Source organism: Urocampus carinirostris, chromosome 4 (genome assembly GCF_059441175.1).
Source record: "Urocampus carinirostris isolate Australia breed hairy pipefish chromosome 4, RoL_Ucar_1.0, whole genome shotgun sequence".
NCBI lineage: Eukaryota > Metazoa > Chordata > Actinopteri > Syngnathiformes > Syngnathidae > Urocampus > Urocampus carinirostris.
Window position 1 is genome coordinate 29,324,061 of NC_142352.1, and position 17,805 is coordinate 29,341,865.

Genomic DNA, 17,805 nt, shown 5'->3' on the forward strand with positions numbered 1-17,805 from the left:
AATAGTTTATTCATATGTTATAGAATAGAAGTGTGTTTTAAGCTTAGATTTAAACATTTCCACTGAGGTTGCAGATCGAATCTCAGGGGGCAGAGCATTCCACAGCACCGGGGCCCTAATGGAGAACGCTCTCGAACCTGCGGTTTTCTTCTTGGCTCTTGGGATCACTAGTAGACCAGCATTTTCAGAGCGAAGGCTCCGGACCGGAACATGTGGGGAAATTAAATCTGAAAGATATGAGGGAGCAAGTCCATGCTTCATTTTGGATGGTACCAACAGAACCTTAAAATCACATCTTAAGCTAACAGAAAGCCAATGCAGGTTAGCTAAAATCGGGGTAATATGATCAAACTTTTTTGACTACTTAAAAGCCTGGCTGCAGCATTTGGTGCCAGCTGAAGGCTCTTGATTTTGGACTTTGGGAGACTGGAGAGTAGTGCATTACAGTAATCGAGACGGGAGGTGACAAACGCATTAATTATAATCCCCGCATCCGACTGAGACAGCATAGGGCGGATTTTAGCAATGTTGCGAAGATGGAATAAAGCTGTTCTAGTAATATTCTTAACGTGTGTTTGATATTATACTTGCGAATAATATCACCTTATGGAAGCATGTAAGTGCTGAAAAGAAGGGGGCCAAGTACTGAACCCTGTGGAACACCACTGGTAACGCTAAAAGGCTCAGATGTCATTTCACCATATTTAACACAGTGCGTCCTATCCGAGAGGTAGGATCCAAACCATAAGAGGACGGTTCCTGAGAGAGCAATCAATTTTTCCAACCGTTCTTTTCACACTTGGGGGCAATGTGGACCGGCCAATTAACCTTAAACGCATGTTTTTGGAATATAGGAGAAGACTGGAGTGCCCAGAGGAAACCCACACAAGCACGGGAGTAAATGCAAACTCCGCACAGGAAGGCTGGTAGCTGGATTTGATCCCATGACCTCAGAACTGTGCAGCAGATGCGCTAACCACTCATCTGCCATGCACCTCTTATCATAACAATCCTCAAAAAACAATGGCCTGTTCCTATATAATATATGGCCGTTTTTCCAGAAGACAATGGAGTGTGGAGAAGTTTTGCGCATCAAGTAATTTCCAGCACAGCAGAATTTGTTTGTGAAAATCAAACAATTGAATTGGTAGTTTTCCAGTATTAAAATCACATAACAAAAAAAAATTCCTCCAAGCGTTTTAAACATATAGTTAGGGATACCAGAGCAAATTATTATTTGTCATTCTTGTTTGAATACATCATATTTTAGGGTTCCATTAAAGCAGTCAAAATATATTGCTTTCAGGCAACTTTCACCTTTTTCTTTGACCATGTGACTTTTTACGGTTTATTTCTCCAAATAAAGTTAAAGTGCAATAGGTTGCTAGGCTTGATGATATTATTTGGAATTGCTTGAGAGTATGCCGGGTAGATACATCTAAATAAACTTTCTTTTTTAGTCAAATGGATTCGCCAATAATAAATATGTCCTGTTGAATCAATAAATCTCGTCGAGATTTACATTGTTTCGTTTTATTTCCCAAATTCAGTTTTATTTTGTTTAGTCTATTTTGTTGGATGAACTCCAAAATATTCCAAAATAGATTTTGTTATCAATGTCTTTTAAATTTGTATGTCAGAACCTGAACAGAAGGTGGACCCAAACGTTTTCACACAAGCTTTATTTTAGGGAAACGAGGCAGTCATGCGCGGGAACACAAACGCCAGCGATTTGGCGATCGCTGGGCAGAAGAGATCGAAACTGGACAGGACAGACGGCATCGATACCAGATACAGGATACACGAGCAGTTACCGGAGAGGACGGGACAGACGGGATCGATACAACAGCAAGATACCGGACAGGACAGACAGGATCGATACCGGATACACGAGCAAGATACCAAACAGGATGGGACAAAAGGGATCAATACCGGATACTGGAGCAAGATACCGGAAAAGATGAGGCAGATGGGATCGATACCGGATACTGGAGCAAAATACTGGACAGGACGAGACAGGCAGGATTGATACCGGATACACGAGCCAAATACCAAACATGATGGGATAGACAGGATCGATACCAGATACTGGAGCAAGATACCGGACAGGAGGGGGCAGATGGGATCGATACACGAGCAAGATACCAGACAGGGCAGGACAGACAGAATCCCTACCGGATACTGGAGCAAGATACCCGACAGGACGAGACAGACGGGATCGATACCAGATACTGGAGACTGGAGCAAGATACTGGAGAGGACAAGACAGGCAGGATCGATAGATAGATAGATAGATAGATAGATAGATAGATAGATAGATAGATAGATAGATACTTTGTTCATCCCCGAAGGGAAATTCACATTTCCAGCAGCATCCCTGAGCTGAGAACAATCGAGAACAATCGAAAATAACACGGGAGCTGCTGGAGTGGCTGCCATTCGTGACGGCGCCGGAAGAAAAGATTCAATTTGAATCATGTACAAACAAACAAACAATTGAATCATGTACAAACAAACAAATAAACAAAATATTCATGTTTCAATAAGTGGAGTGTTAATAAAATGGGGGGAAAATAATACTGATATAACCAGGTAAAACTAATTTTAAGTTACCTGTCATACCAGATACTGGAGATTGGAGCAAGATACCAGACAGGACGAGACAGACAGGATTGATACCGGATATTGGAGACTGGAGCAAGATACCGGACAGGACGAGACAGGCGGGATCGATACTGGATACAGAAGCAAGATACCAGACAGGACGAGACAGGCGGGATCGATACTGGATACCGAAGCGAGATACCAGACAGGACGAGACAGGCGGGATAGATGCCGGATACTGGGGACTGGAGCAAGATACCGTACAGGTCGAGACAGGCGGGATCGATACCGGATACTGGATACACAAACAGGATACCGGACAGAGTCAAAATACAAGCCTTGCAAGTGCAGAGATTCGTTGACGAACTGACAAGGAGTGAATGAGAGCACTGAGTTTAAATCGGAGGGAAGCCAATCAGGCAACGAGAAGCAGTTAGCGCCAAACAAACGGGCGGGCCCTGATGAGGGCAATGGGCAACCGTGACATTGTATCATGTATAGTTAAAAGTTCACAATATTTGAAGTTCAATGTTAGGCCGGAAACCAAAGATTTTATTTTTTCATTTTTTTCTATGGCATTGGGAAATGAATGGCAATATTTCAAGAAAGGAGTTGTGTCTATAATTATTTCAGTGCTGAGAACATTTAGTTTTTTGATAGATTGGCCATTCTTACAGTAGATGGCCAGTGTCTCCAGAACTAATATAAAACGGTAGGGTGATAAAGGGCTTCCTTGTGGGATACGACATTCAGCTTAAAGCTTTATTCTGCACCTTGAAGTAAGGACGGTGGAGCAATAAGTTTCGTGGTGAGATGTTTGCAGTAGTAATGGGAATTCTGGCTCTTTTTAGAGAATCAGCTTTTTCGACTCCGCTCACTAAAATGAGCCGTCTTTTTCGGCTCCCAAATGCCTTTTCAGATTCTATTTTCAAATGGTATATTATTTATAATAATGAAATACACGAAATTTATTAAAACATATTTTCCTACTATTTTATAATTACCTTTACTGTTTCAATCTAAAGTGAACTTTGACCTAATTTAAACTTTAAAAGTTGTTTATACTGAGCATCTTTAAGGGTATTGTGCATTGTTTCAGGTGTCCTTAAAAAGTTGAAAGTAGAATACTTTCTCTGTGAAGTATTTGTCAACAATATCTGAGTTCAAGAGGCCTTTGTAATTTTATTTTCACCTCCCCTGTTTGCTTTTATCTTACTTTTATCAGAGATTTCTGAAAGTAAGAAAGGGGATTTCGTTTGTAAACGACCGGACACTAGTTGGAAGAGCACTTCATTGAGTAGTGTTACAGAGACCCCTCACTATGTCGTGCTTCGGTTATCGCTGGTTCACTGCTTCATGGATTTTGAAGTCAATCGTTTATATTGTCATTGATTTCAACGTATCGTGCATTGCGTTCTGAGACATAAAATGCTATCACGAGGGCAGTTCAGCAAGTGATTTGTGTGACTGTCTGTGTGCGCAGCTGTGACTTGCAGGGGTGCACAAGTCAATGTGTCTACCCACCCAAAAACAAACCACAGCTAGCTTTTAGCGTCTCGTTATATTGAAAAAAAAAGGACACTGAAGAAAGAGAGAAGCACAAAGAAATGGTGTTTACCAGCGGGTGCTCCGTCGATTGTTATCAGGTTCGGGAAGCGACTGAGACTCTGTCGGAAGGGGAAGGCGTAGCACATGGGCAATAGGCTGGCTGCAGGTCTGGCCTACTGCTACAGCTAGACTACATTACAACTCTTAGTAGCCACCTGCCGAGCCTGTATCTCACGAATGCAAGACCCATTACCCATGAAACCTGGAACCTGAAAGCTACATCTTGTGGGAAATTGCTACATTTGGGACGGTTGTATTTTAATTATCGCCGAGACGAGGATCCCCGATGCTAGGGTGCGGCTAGCTGGCTCTTTACACCGCTTTCATACCCTATAAGGAGAAACCAACCAATTTTTTTGTACTTATGACGATAAAGACCATTCATTCAACAGCAATTTTGAGTTCTGCTTCTTTGTCAATATATAATTGTTATTTTGTTACAGTTGCATATGTTATACGTTACAGATATCTAATCAATAATTTTTTCTACTTTGCTGGTTTTGCCTATTGAAGACAATTTTGGAATGCAACCCAGTGAAAAACAGGGGATTACTGTAATACGCACATGTCCATAAATGTGTTTATGTGTGAGCCTGGGAGGTTCATGTGGGTGCTAAGTGGTTAAACATCCACTGTAGCAGGATAATGGGCCTCTTGATCATCAAGTGTTCCCGTTGAAATCAGCAAAAAATCTGGATTTTAGTGTCAAAATACGATAGAACTGCATTAGGTTAACGTGCTTGTGTAAAAAAAGGTGTTTTTGATCTCAAACACTTCTTTAACCCATTGCCACTAAAAACGAATGACAACTGAACGCAAAAGATGAAAGTAAGATAAAAGAACATAGGCGAAGTGGGAAAAAAATATGAGGGCTTTTTGAACTAGGTTGGGCATTGTTAACACATACTTAGTAGAGAAAATATCCAACTTTCAACTTTTTAAGGACACCTCAGAGAAAGCAACCCACCTTTAACAAAAAATACTGGATTTCAAAATTATATTGTATGCGATAATGGCCTTACAGTACATCAGTAGGGCCTTTATTGCATATTAGGGATGTAAGTAGTTAAAGACATTATCAGATGCCAACAGTTGACTTATGAAAAATGTTAAATTCTATCATCGAAAAGTTGATAAAAATACTGTATGAATAACGGTCTTCCTACCACCTATGCCTAAAACCAAAAATCTAAAACAAATTTAGTCGTGGCATTTTCTTGTGGAGTTAACAATTTTCATCATTTAATTAAACAACAGGTAGTTGGTATTTTCTGCTTAGCATTGCTGCCTGTAGCACCTTCTCTGGAACAGATGGGTTAGCTGCACGGTCATCAGTTAGAAACTACCAATCGTCAACGTTTCACTCCTATAATCACTAGAACGTCTTCTGGTGGCAGAGCAGTGATAGGGACGTCTCCCTGCCACTCACTGCAGCTGATAGATTCCCCCCCTCTGTGGCTGTTTTGGGGGTTTTAGGTGTTCTTTTCTCAGCTCCTGTTGTTCCTCCTTAACCAGACCCAAAATCTGCTCTTCTCAGCTTCCTCTGCTAAGGTGTTTTATTGCCCTCTTTAATTCCTCCCCTGTCACTCCTGCATCTTTCAAGAGGTGTGTGGCACCGAGTAGATTGTCGTCTTCCAGCCAGTTTCCAGGTACTCGGTATCCAGCTCCAAGTACTTGGCTTTCTTGCGCTCAAAGGCGGCCGTGATTTCCATTTCTGATGGCATTGGGAGTTCGATGGGGTTCATCAGTCTTGCCTTGGAGGACCACACCACAATTTCAGGGTGAAGAAATGTTATCTTTATCTCTGTGGGGAACTGGAGCTGCCTTTTGAGACTGACTCTCATGTTCCGCTACTGGTCGGGGAGAAGGGCCTTGGTGTCTCTTTTAACCTGCTTCTTTGTTACCTCTCTTCGTTAACAAAGGTGCTGTGGCTCCCTGTTTATAATTTCTCAATGTCCCGGCGGCGCTCCTCCACCACCTCAGCCAGTTTACATTTATTTGTATAGCCCTTAATCAAAAACTGTCTGAAAGGACTGCACAGGTTACAATGACACCATCCCCTGATCTTAAACCAACATGCGGGCAATGAAAAACTCAATGACCTCAGCATGGGGAAAAAAGAAACCTTCAGAAAGGGCCTCACAAGTGGTAATGCTTCCAGCATGACCAGGGTGCAATCTACTGTATATAGCATTGGGTAACAATACACAAAACATAGTGAACATCAATAAAAAATGGTAATATGGTAAAATGGTAATATGTAAAAATGTGTCCAGAAAGTGCATGACATAAACGACGCCTCAAGCCTGCTAAATTGTCAAAAAAGTCCCTGACATTGTGTCGTACAGTGCAGGAATGGTTGAAGGTTTTTCTTGCCTGTGGCAGCTTCCACAGGTCAGACCAACTGATTTTCCGGTGGACAACTCCTTCTCAAGTTGTGCAGCTTCCTTGTCTGCTTTGTGGCACCGCCTTGATGTTGTGGCGCTCATCTTCTATCCTTGACACCTCTTCCACCACATCTCCTTCCTTTCCTTGCGGTTTTCTTTGGACCAAAACCGAGGCATTTCTGACGAAGGACTTAGGCCTTGTTTTGATAAACGCTTGGCATTGTTTTAAGTAGCGCTTTGCTGATATGAGTTTCCTTTAGACATGGCGGCACCTTTCGGCGAGGAGGTGGTGAAGATGGCACCTGACCCGCCCCATGGGAGGGGGCTTCGTGACGCACCGGTCAGACGAGGTGGCGACTAGGTGGAGGCCACGTGGGGAGTTTCTGGCCCGCCCATGGGGGAGGAGCCAACACCCCAGCTTTTGAAAAGACGTGGGCAGAAGAGAGAAGACAGAAGACGGAAGAAGAGACGGGAGATCAGATCGAGAATGAGAGGGAGGCTCGAAGAAGACTAATTAGAGGAATTCGACAATAATTCGGCTAAATTCGATGGAATTCACTTAGTTAAATTCTTTAAGAAAATAAATCTGCCCCATTGTAAAAATGTCGGCTATTCTTATTCCATCTTTTCCCAGAAAGAAACAAGCATGCATTGTTAGGAGAATAAAGTTTGTGTTTGGTTAACTGAGTCAGATAACTAATTCGAACAATTTGGTAAACGATACATTATCTCATCTCATCTCATTAGCTGCACCGCTTATCCTCAGTAGGGTCCCGGGGGTGCTGGAGCCCATCCCAGCAATCATCGGGCAGTGAGCAGGGGACACCCTGAACTGGTTGCCAGCAAATCGCAGGGCACACAGGGACAGACAATTCACTTGCTCATTCACACCTAGGGACAATTTGGACCAGCCAATCCACCTGAAATGCATGTCTTTGGAATGTGGGAGGAAACCGGAGTGCCCGGAGGAAACCCACGCAAGCACAGGAAGTCCGGTATCTGGATTTGAACCCACACAGGAGGTTCCCGAGACCTCAGAACTGTGCCGCACACGTGCGCCCCCGTGCTGCCCACGATACATTTTGAATGTATTTAGTTTCTAACACTGATCAGCTGATGCTTTCAGCTTGAGAGCAAGCCTGGTCTTTTCCTGCATGAAGCCCAGCCTGAAAGGGGCTGCAATTAAAGAACTAAAGAGCCCTGTGTCCAAGAGGCAATGTGGTTATTAACGCTGAATATTTGTGCGTCTGCTGTTTTTAGGACAGATTTTAAGTGACGGGCGTTATTGACGGTGTGTCTTGGGCAAGTACAGCCTGGCGATGCCCATTCCACTCCATGTTAATAAGTAGTCTCAGTACTTTATTTACATTTTATATGTTATCATTAGGGCAGCACGGCGGCGCAGTGGTTAGCGCATGTGCGGCACAGTTCTAAGGTCTTGGGAACCTCCTGTGTGGGTTCAAATCCAGCTAGCGGACTTCCTGTGCAGAGTTTGTACTTTCTCCCCGTGCTTGCGTGGGTTTCCTCCGGGCACTCCGGTTTCCTCCCACATTCCAAAGACATGCATTTCAGGTGGATTGGCCGGTCCAAATTGTCCCTAGGTGTGAATGAGAGAGCGATTGGTCTGTCCCTGTGTGCCCTGCGATTGGCTGGCAACCAGTTCAGGGTGTCCCCTGCCCACTGCCCGATGATTCCTGGGATGGGCCCCAGCACTCCCGCGACCCTACTGAGGATAAGCGGTGCAGCTGAGATGAGATGATGTTATCATTACCCATGACCCTTGGGAGGATAAGCGGTGCAAAAAATGGATGGATGATATCATTATATTTGTAACCTTTTCGTCTAGTGGGCCAGATTAAAGAGCTTGACCGGCGGCATAAGGCCCATTGGCTGTAATTTACCTGAAAAGGATGCACATGAATGTGATATCAAAACACAGATTATGCTGTATCACTCTCCCACATAATAGCTGTAACGTATCACTTTGTTTATGGGAAGCTCCTGCACATTAATTTTATCATTTACAGTTAAAGTAGTAGTTTGGCATGTTTATGTTTTGCATTATGAGGATTAATGTTTAAATTAATGCATTTAGTCTTTTTTAATAAAAAAAAGAGTAATACGAATGCTATTTCTTCAATAAACCTTAACCACTAACATCATAAAAAGGCAGACAACATACATGATATACAACATTCTAGTTTTGCAGAGGAAAAGGCAGCATGTGATGCAATTAAATGTTAATCCCTTGGCTTTGACGTGTATATTTGACAACAGGCATAAAACAACATGGAGGGGAGGTGTGACTCGTTCGCTTTGCATGCACTGGGAGTGTGAAGCAGACCCCGTGAGTCAGTGCTGATAATGTTCACTTAGACGGCTTATTTATCTTATTCACTTTGCAAGCATTGATCTAATACTTATGAGTGCTTGGTTAAAATTAATGGAGGAATATTTAGAGTACTCTAGTTAAAAAAAGAACAACTTGACTCTCTGCTCATGAGTTATTACGCATTGATTAAATGGGTAACTAATTTGTCCGTTCTCACCGAGAGGAAGTCAATGTTCAGACTCCAATCTTCACCTCATTTAGCGCAAGTTATCACTGGCCATAAAACCTCAAAGGATTGATTGCAGCTTTCTCTTGTACATTTCGAATAATGCCGATGTATTGTATCATGTGACGTTCAGTTTTTCCCCAGTTATCAGTATTGCCACATGCTAATGCCAGTCAATGCCAAGATCCGGCTTATCTCTGAAGAGCGGTATGACGCTTTTCATTGAAAAACTACAGTGACCAAATAATAAAGGTGCTGTATCTGAGTTACATTAGGCTTCTCCTGGTTCCCGTAACCATGGAAACCACCACCATCTGTTTTATGTGGAGCAGCAAACCTCTTACCCCAAAAAACAGCCTGGAGAGGGATAGACGCTGCCAGACTCTACTTGCCCAAGACACACCGCAGGAAGTGGTGCATCGATGATCCCTGCGGTTAAGGTATCCATGACGATGATGATGATTAAAATGTTAAAGGACATCTGTGAATCTTTAAATGTACACCGATTTTCAACTATGGAAAACCCAAATATCAAGACTGAGTTCAGATGCAAACTAAAATCCTTGAAATAGGGGTTGGGTTGAGTCAGATTTTTTTCTGCATTTTCACCCCAAGAGTGATCTACCTGATTTCTTGTAAAAGATTGCAATCCCGGCCAAATGTGTTCTAGCCTGAGAGAGTGGAATGTCTTTCTGGTAAAGCTGCTGTGTCAGCAAAACAAATAATGCTGGGTCAGTCAGCTTGTTTTTGGTAGTTTTCACATCTGGGGTAACTTATGTGACTCCCTGTCAAAGATGGTGTTGATATTAAATGTCATTCTGGCCTGGAAGAGTGGAATGTCTTTCTGAAAAAAATCAACAAAACCAAAAGGACAGAGTTGACATTTTTGGGGTTTTATTTTTCACATATAGGTCAAACCTTACAATTGTTTGCAAGACATTGTATTGAAGTTGAATGTTGTTTTGTCCCCGGCATTGACCCACCTGTTTTCTTGTGAAACATTGTGATCAAGGTTGTCAATGTCGTTCTGGCATAGGAAAGTAGAATGTCTGTTTGGTAAGCAACACTCAAAAAGTCAAGTCTTTGTGTTATCGGTTATTACGGTAATAGGGACCGGAACCCCTGCGAAACGTGTACATCCGCAAAGCAGCGACACTCCTTCATAAAAGCCCCTAACAGGTCAAACTTACCTCAAAATCTTGTTCTTACCAACTAACATTATATACAACTGTAAAAAAAAATAACTACAGATCTACGAATAAAAAGACAGAACACATAATGGTAGTTGGATGAATGGTCTTTTTTGTCATTATACTTGTTTAGGGGATTCTTCTTTCAGTGTAAGAAAGCGATTTGGAGAGCAACTGGCTAACTGCACACCAGCATTGTATCTTTGAATTGGGCGAGGGCTACGTAATGATTAAAATACAACCTTACCAAATGTAGCAACTTCAAACGAGTTTTAGTTTTAGATCATCCATTTCATGGGTAGTGGATTTGGCGTTGGTGCGATACAGGCCCTGACAGAGGGGGCTTATGAGAATTGATGTGTAGCCTACCCATAGCAGTAGGCCCTACCTGTTTCACCGTTATTGCCTTCTCCCGGACTTCACCTAAGTCACCCAATAATAATCCACAAAACACCCCCCGGTGATCACCATTTCTTTGCGCTCTTCTGACTCAGAGTCTGATTTCATTGATGAATCTCTTTCAATGTAAGCTACTATTAGCTAGCTGTCGCAATGCTTCACAGTTTGTTTTGGTCACATTGACTTAACTTACTGACAGAATACACCAGCCTATCACAGTTGCACACACACAGGCAGTCACGCCCACCTAACACACACACATCCAACCAGCCCCCATGAAAGTATTTGCTGAATCCTGTCTGCTGTCTGCTTCAGAACACAGTACACGATACATTGATATCAATGACAATAAAGACGATTCAATTCAAAATCCGCGAAGAATCAGCGATAACCAAAGCGCAAATAGTGAGGGATTACTGTACAGGTGTAAATGGCAATTGAAATGGATGTACAAATGACTGCAAATAAACACATGACACAAACTCGACTCATGTTCTTATTGTTTTTTAGCAAGATTCATTGCACATGAAGGTTGGAAAGCAAGATACCTTCATTTAGTTGCCAATGTTGAACAAACAAAACAATTTCCAGCCTTCATAGCAAACAAGCAACACAGAAGCTCCGTGATCTGTTGAGCTGTCGGTTTGTTTGTCATGTGGAGGGATGTTGACATTCCCTGTTGACTTGCACTTGCTGTTGTTGCCAAGCAGCCATTGAATCTGGTTAAAATCTGATTTCATCTGCTGCAAAGCCCTTCTCGCTGATGATTGAATTATTTTGGTAAATCATAGAGGACTGATCCTGCCATTTGTAAAAATAAATACATAAATCAATGAATACCTACAAATATACTGCACGTAAATAAATGAACACATAAATAAGTCACAAAATACCTAAATATATGGAATCGATTCATACATAAATTTATGCATTTTGTTATTAATTTTGTTATTTATTGTCATGTCTGGCGCGGTTGCCATGGCGCCCATCTGGCCCCGCCCATGGACACCAGCTGACCCGCATTGACTGATTACTTCTTGACAGTATTTAAACGTGTTCTTTTGACGGGTGCGTTGCTGGATCATTTGTTAAACCTGGTTAAACTCTGTGAGACTTATGTGAGACTTCTGTTAAATCCTGTTAAATGTCTAGTTCTGTGAATCTGCCCGTATTTGATCCTGTTTTGTTTTTGGTCTGATCCGTTTGTTTGTTTTTTGACATTCTTTTCTTTTGGGTGGATTTCTAATCCACTCCTGCGACCATCGATTCCCGGATCGATTGTGCGCCCTCCTCCTCTTCCCCCAATAAATTGTGAGTTCGTCTACGCGAATGGGTCCTTATTTCCTGTTCCCCGCTCCGCTACGAGCCATTTATTTATTTCAGTATTTATGTTGTCATTTATTTTTCTGTGTATTTTGTCATGTATTTCGATGCATATTTTTTCGTCTATTTTGTAATGTGTGTTTTACCTCAGAAGGAAGACAGAACAAGCTAGAACACAGTTTTACAAATATCCCTTCAAGTTCCTTAAAGGTATAATAAAACCAGTTGGTAAAGGTATATTAAAATAGATTAAATAATCTTGTCATTGTGTTGTTGCATTGGAAGATACTATTATTATTTTTTTTTTATAATGTAAATGATTATTATTATTATTTTCTTTACATTTCACTATATAGTGTATGTTTCACATCTTTCCCATAGTCTTACATGAATATAAAATAAAATAAGATAAATCTTAAAAGAATTAAAGTAGATTTGAAAGTTGAAATCAGAATATTAAGAAATATAATATTATAAAAATAAGAAAAAAACATAAAAAAAGGAAAATGAGCAAAATTAAAAACAATCTGCCACATAAAAACATAATATTTGAGCAAAACGATGTTTTTGGAGTTAAATGAGTTAAAAACTAATACACGCATCATATAGTGTATATTTGTAGGTTTTTATTCATTTATTTTTTTACATGTGGTCCTCCATACGTAATATTGTTTGACTCACATCCCCAAAAGGCAATGAACTTGAAAACTGCTTTAGAAAAAATTTGATTTGTCATCATTGTTTACAGTTGACAACAGTCTTAAAACTATCATCTTAGTTTTTCTTTAAACAGTTTTTAAGATGAGCCGGAGGCTGAAAGCTCCGCTTGTCAATTGTTGTAACATGACTCCTGGCCTAAACAATCGGATTCCTTCCATAGGGGTTTCCTCCTCCTGCCACCAGCATCTCTAATTACATAATGAGAAAGAAGAGACAGGAAAAAAAAATCTAGAACAAACAAAGTGCTTAAGTAAAGCTCTGCTACATATTAATGAAATGTTATTGCACAATATGTTGAAGCCGTGGTAGCCTGTGGAAGCTGCCTTTCTGCCAGCTTGGGAGGTGAGGCGTGCCGGAGTTAATTAAGCAATGTTCGAGAGGACTGATGGTGCTGAATCAAGGGTGAATTATCTGTTGCCTCAGTGCACACCTCCCTTGGTGATTCGGCACAAATTGAGAAGACCTAAACAATTCCCCAGGAGTTTAGTTTAATTTCTTCTGACAGACTGATTCCATTGAACCGTGTTAACCTCCAGCTTCATCGGAAAATTAAGTTGCGAAGGAGGCTTAAGGTTTCCAAACAGGAGTGGAAACCGGCTGCAGTCATCATCAGACTGCTGTATCCAAATCCTCTCCACCTCCACTATTAAAGGAGTTTATATAATAGCTAGAGATGATTTCTTACCAGATAAGATCCTGGATTTTAGGGATCACTTTTTTGTAATCTATACGCGTACTCTCGTGTTCTTTCACGCTCTGTAGGTTCCCCCTCTTTCTCTCTCTCTTTCTTGACCTTGTCTTATTTGGTAACTCCCTTCCAGGATCAATTTTCCTCCTCACAGCTGTGGTCACGTGCCCTGGTTTCATTCCTATCAAGACTCTCCCTTGACCCAATTTAAAAACTGTCCCCTTCCCTCTGTGCTAGTTCATTGTGTTCCTTGTCATGTCCTAAGCACTCTTCCTTTTTATTATTCTAGTGTGCCGAACCCGGATCACAAGTATCATGAGACGAACTCTTGGACTGTCGCCTTTAGTCATGTGCTCCTTGGTTCGAATCCCTGAAGCGTGTGCCGAGTATTTTAGATGAATTGTTCGTGAACCGGGAGTCGATGTGTGTTTATGGCGTAAGCTGTGACGTTTGAAAGCTCGCAAAGCGGATGACTGATTCAGGAAATGATTCGCTAGCTTTGAGTGTGCTTAGAAATAAAAGCTGCAAAGTTAAAAGTCCCCTTCAGCACTGGGAATCATAGATATATGAACTTTCAATTCTTTACAAACTTTCTATCACACATCTATACACCCCTGGTTGAACAAAGTAACATAGAATAATTTATGATACACTCTTACTCTGATAGTCTCTTTCTACGCTCATCTCATCTCATCAGCTGCACCGCTTATCCTCAGTAGGGTCGCGGGGGTGCTGGAGCCCGTCCCAGCAATCATCGGACATTGGGCAGGGGACACCCTGAACTGGTTGCCAGCCAGTCGGGGTAATGAATCATCTTGAAGCTCCTCAGTGTGTGGAGCATTTCCCTTGAGGCCTTCACTGCTTTCTGGGGCTTCATTTTGCCATCACTAGTCGCTTCGCTGAATGTTTTCACTTGGACCACTATTGGTGCCTCGCTACCTGACTTCTCGTATACCGAACCTAGTCGGAATAAAAGACCTCTGTTACTACCCTAATCTGTGTTCCTGCACTGTGCATCTACACCACCCCAAGTGGGTCCTTGACATATACTGTGGTTTTCTTTTTATTTCACTTATAACAATAATTTCCGTGATTTCCCCTCCTAGAAGTAAATTAGACACTGGATATTGATGCTCGGGTAAGTGATTTCTTGATGAATGAAACCCCTAAGTAAGGATTGCCTTTGCTCCATCAGGGACAGATTCTCACAATGTTTATCTCCCCTTAAATCAATAATGTTCTGAAGTAATTCTTATAGTTGCCCAACTTGCAACGTTGCTTTAAAACAAGTTCGGGATGGGTAGTTAAATGATGAGTAATGAAATGAACAGCTGAAGGAATTAAAAAAAAAAGTATTATAATATATTTTCAATTGTTGTTTTATACTTAAAAGATCCACTTCCTCTATTTGTGAATGATTCCCTGTCTAAATTCTTTGAAAACCTGGCTTATTGAAACGTTTTGTTGGATAATTTAGCAAATGTCCACACGCAACAAAAAATCACTACAATTGCATAGCATGATCATTTTAATCTTGTGCAGGTTCCATGTTTCTGATTTCATGGCGGCGTCCCTCTACTATGCTTTTCATTTTCTGTTCCTCTTGCGAGCGGCTTATCATGTAATCCCCTGTAATAATCAACCGGAAAGGTCACAGTTCTTTTATCACGATGTAACACTTCTCTCAGTACGAATGTATTGAGCTGCACATGATTGTAGGGCAAAAGGGCAAAATCACATAATCACACTTCGGATTGGATCTGAAAGTGTGTGTTTACATTTCATATACATTCTGACAACATCCGACAACTAGTCAAATTATCAGAAATAACCATGGAGCGAATTACAAAAGAAAATGGTCCTTTTTTAATCATGTATTATGGTTCATCAGTCACTATATTATTGAATATTGACTAGTTTAAAACCTTTGGGTCAAATAAAACCAGGCCAGAATCAGTTTGCCCTAACCCCCCATTTAAATTGAGCAACCAAATACTTCATTTAAAAAAAATATCCATAGATTTAATTAGACAGAGTGTGGAGCAATGTGATCGTCACGGCATCTGAGATGCTGATTAGATATGGATTAAAACAACCTGCATCTTTTAAAGCAGGCATGTAAATTGCAAACGTGTGAGGCATACTGTCTTTTCCTGATATTGATCCTGTCTGCTGCACAAACGTCGGTCTCACTTTATTAGTGTACTGCACAAATACAGTGTCATCGCACTCTGTGTGCATGTGATGGGCATTTTTTGTTTTGATCGTTTGTTAGGCTACATCACGGATCTCTATCCTTTTTTGAGCTGAGAGAGACTTTTTTTTAGTAGTTAGCGCAAAGGGAACCCAGTTTGATATGCATTTCTCAAATAAGATCTTATGATGCTGTTACTATTTTGTTAACAGGTTACCTCTTGTAAGTAGGGCTAAACAGACTAAGTCAACTACAAAAATAATTTTACTAGTAAATCACAGTTATTCTCCACGGGCACCTCAACTATTCTTAGGGGGCACCCTGGTGCATGCGGGCACTACGTTGGAGACCCCTGAGCTGCAACATTTAATGTGCATTTACACTGTTGTGGGGGCAACACCTAGTCTATGGGTGGGCAATCCTTTTGAGTCACGGTCCGCATTACATAAAAAAAAATGGCTGAGGAGCAGGGCTAGGAGGAAAAAAACGATGGATTTTTTTTCGGATCAGCCGACACAATCTTGAATAAGATACATCGGCAATAAAAAGATATTGGAGGCCTAACCAATTGTTCTCATATAGGAATGGCCATTTTAAAAAGACGTTATCTTAATTTTTAAGGGCATTTTTTTGTATTGACTTTTTCTATGCAATGTCCACCAGAATGGGCATAGAGCAGCCAATGATTTTCTCTGCTGTGCTTATTTTGTAATAACAAAGACATCTTTTTTTTACGGTAATATAAAAAAACACAATCTTAGTTTGTTTTTAAACGGAAACTCAAATAAGTACCTAATCCAGAATAAAAAAAAAATAATTTCACGTAAAGTTTGATACATTTTATAAAAATTTTCTTACATTTTACTTTCACTCACCCCAATATCCAAGTTCTTTGTTATGTTTCTTAAAATAATCTCAAATAACTTTCTATAGAGCCCTTCTTGTGTTGTAAACAAGTGTGACATAGCCAAGCTGCGTGTGGATTGTTGAGGCAGAACAGCGAAATACATGTAATTTTATACAAGGCGATTGACAGAAAAAAATTGTAGATAGTAACATCTCAAATAAGCACAAAGTATGTGCTAGCAACAAGATGGTGATAACAACAACCCTGTCATTTTCATCTGCTCTTTGTGGAGCTTTTGTGTATGACTTTTTGGCATCATGCAACACTGATACATATCGGGTAGGTAAGGAGTAAAATACCTTTTTGTGCCAGCAAATGTAATTACCAGTTCATATCACCAGTAGCTTATTTCACACATTAGGTAAACTTTGAAATAATCTACCTTCCTTGGCTTATTCTGGCCTTAAATACATCCCCAGTGTTGTTGAGTTCAATAATTATAATTATACTACTACTAATAATAATAATAGTAACAATGACAACAACGCTTAATCAATAATTATTATTTTTAACAATACAACTACAGTATTGATTATTTTTAAAAATATATTCTATAAAACATACATTAATTATAATGTTTATAATATTATTATTGTAGTTAAAAATACTATGAATATTATTGTTATTACTATCAAAGATCTACTTGCTAGTCCTAGTAATAGAAAACTTACAGTCTACAGTAGACATTGGTAGCAAACACTTCCCCGACACTTATCCTTACTAAGGCATTTGGGATTTCAGTAAGTCCACACCGGATAACTAAGACAACTTACCAGATATGAAAATGACACTGCGCAATGGCGATTGTAAATGAAAAATAAAAGTTGGCTGTGAAAGCCGCCGCTTCCAGGACAAGTAGAAATTGGAGTATTTTTTTACTGAAATCTAAAACGATTGCGTCTGCCTAATTCTCCAAGAGACTGTGGCTGTATTCAAAGAATATAATATCAAGAGGCACCGCTAGACTACAAAAAGCTAACTTGAAACGGACGATTTGAAAAGGTGTAGAAACTGGAATCTTTTTTTAACTGCACAGCAGTGATTTTTCACAAGACATTGTGAGTCGAATAAAAATGCTACAAAGGCGAGCTATGAGGTTGCAACGCTGATTGCCAAGCACTGCAAAACCTTTGACGGAGGGCATACTTATTTTCAAAGAATGCCAGGCTGAATAGACAGCCTTTACCATTTGCAGCTTACCAAATGTGGCCCGCTTTCTGAAACATT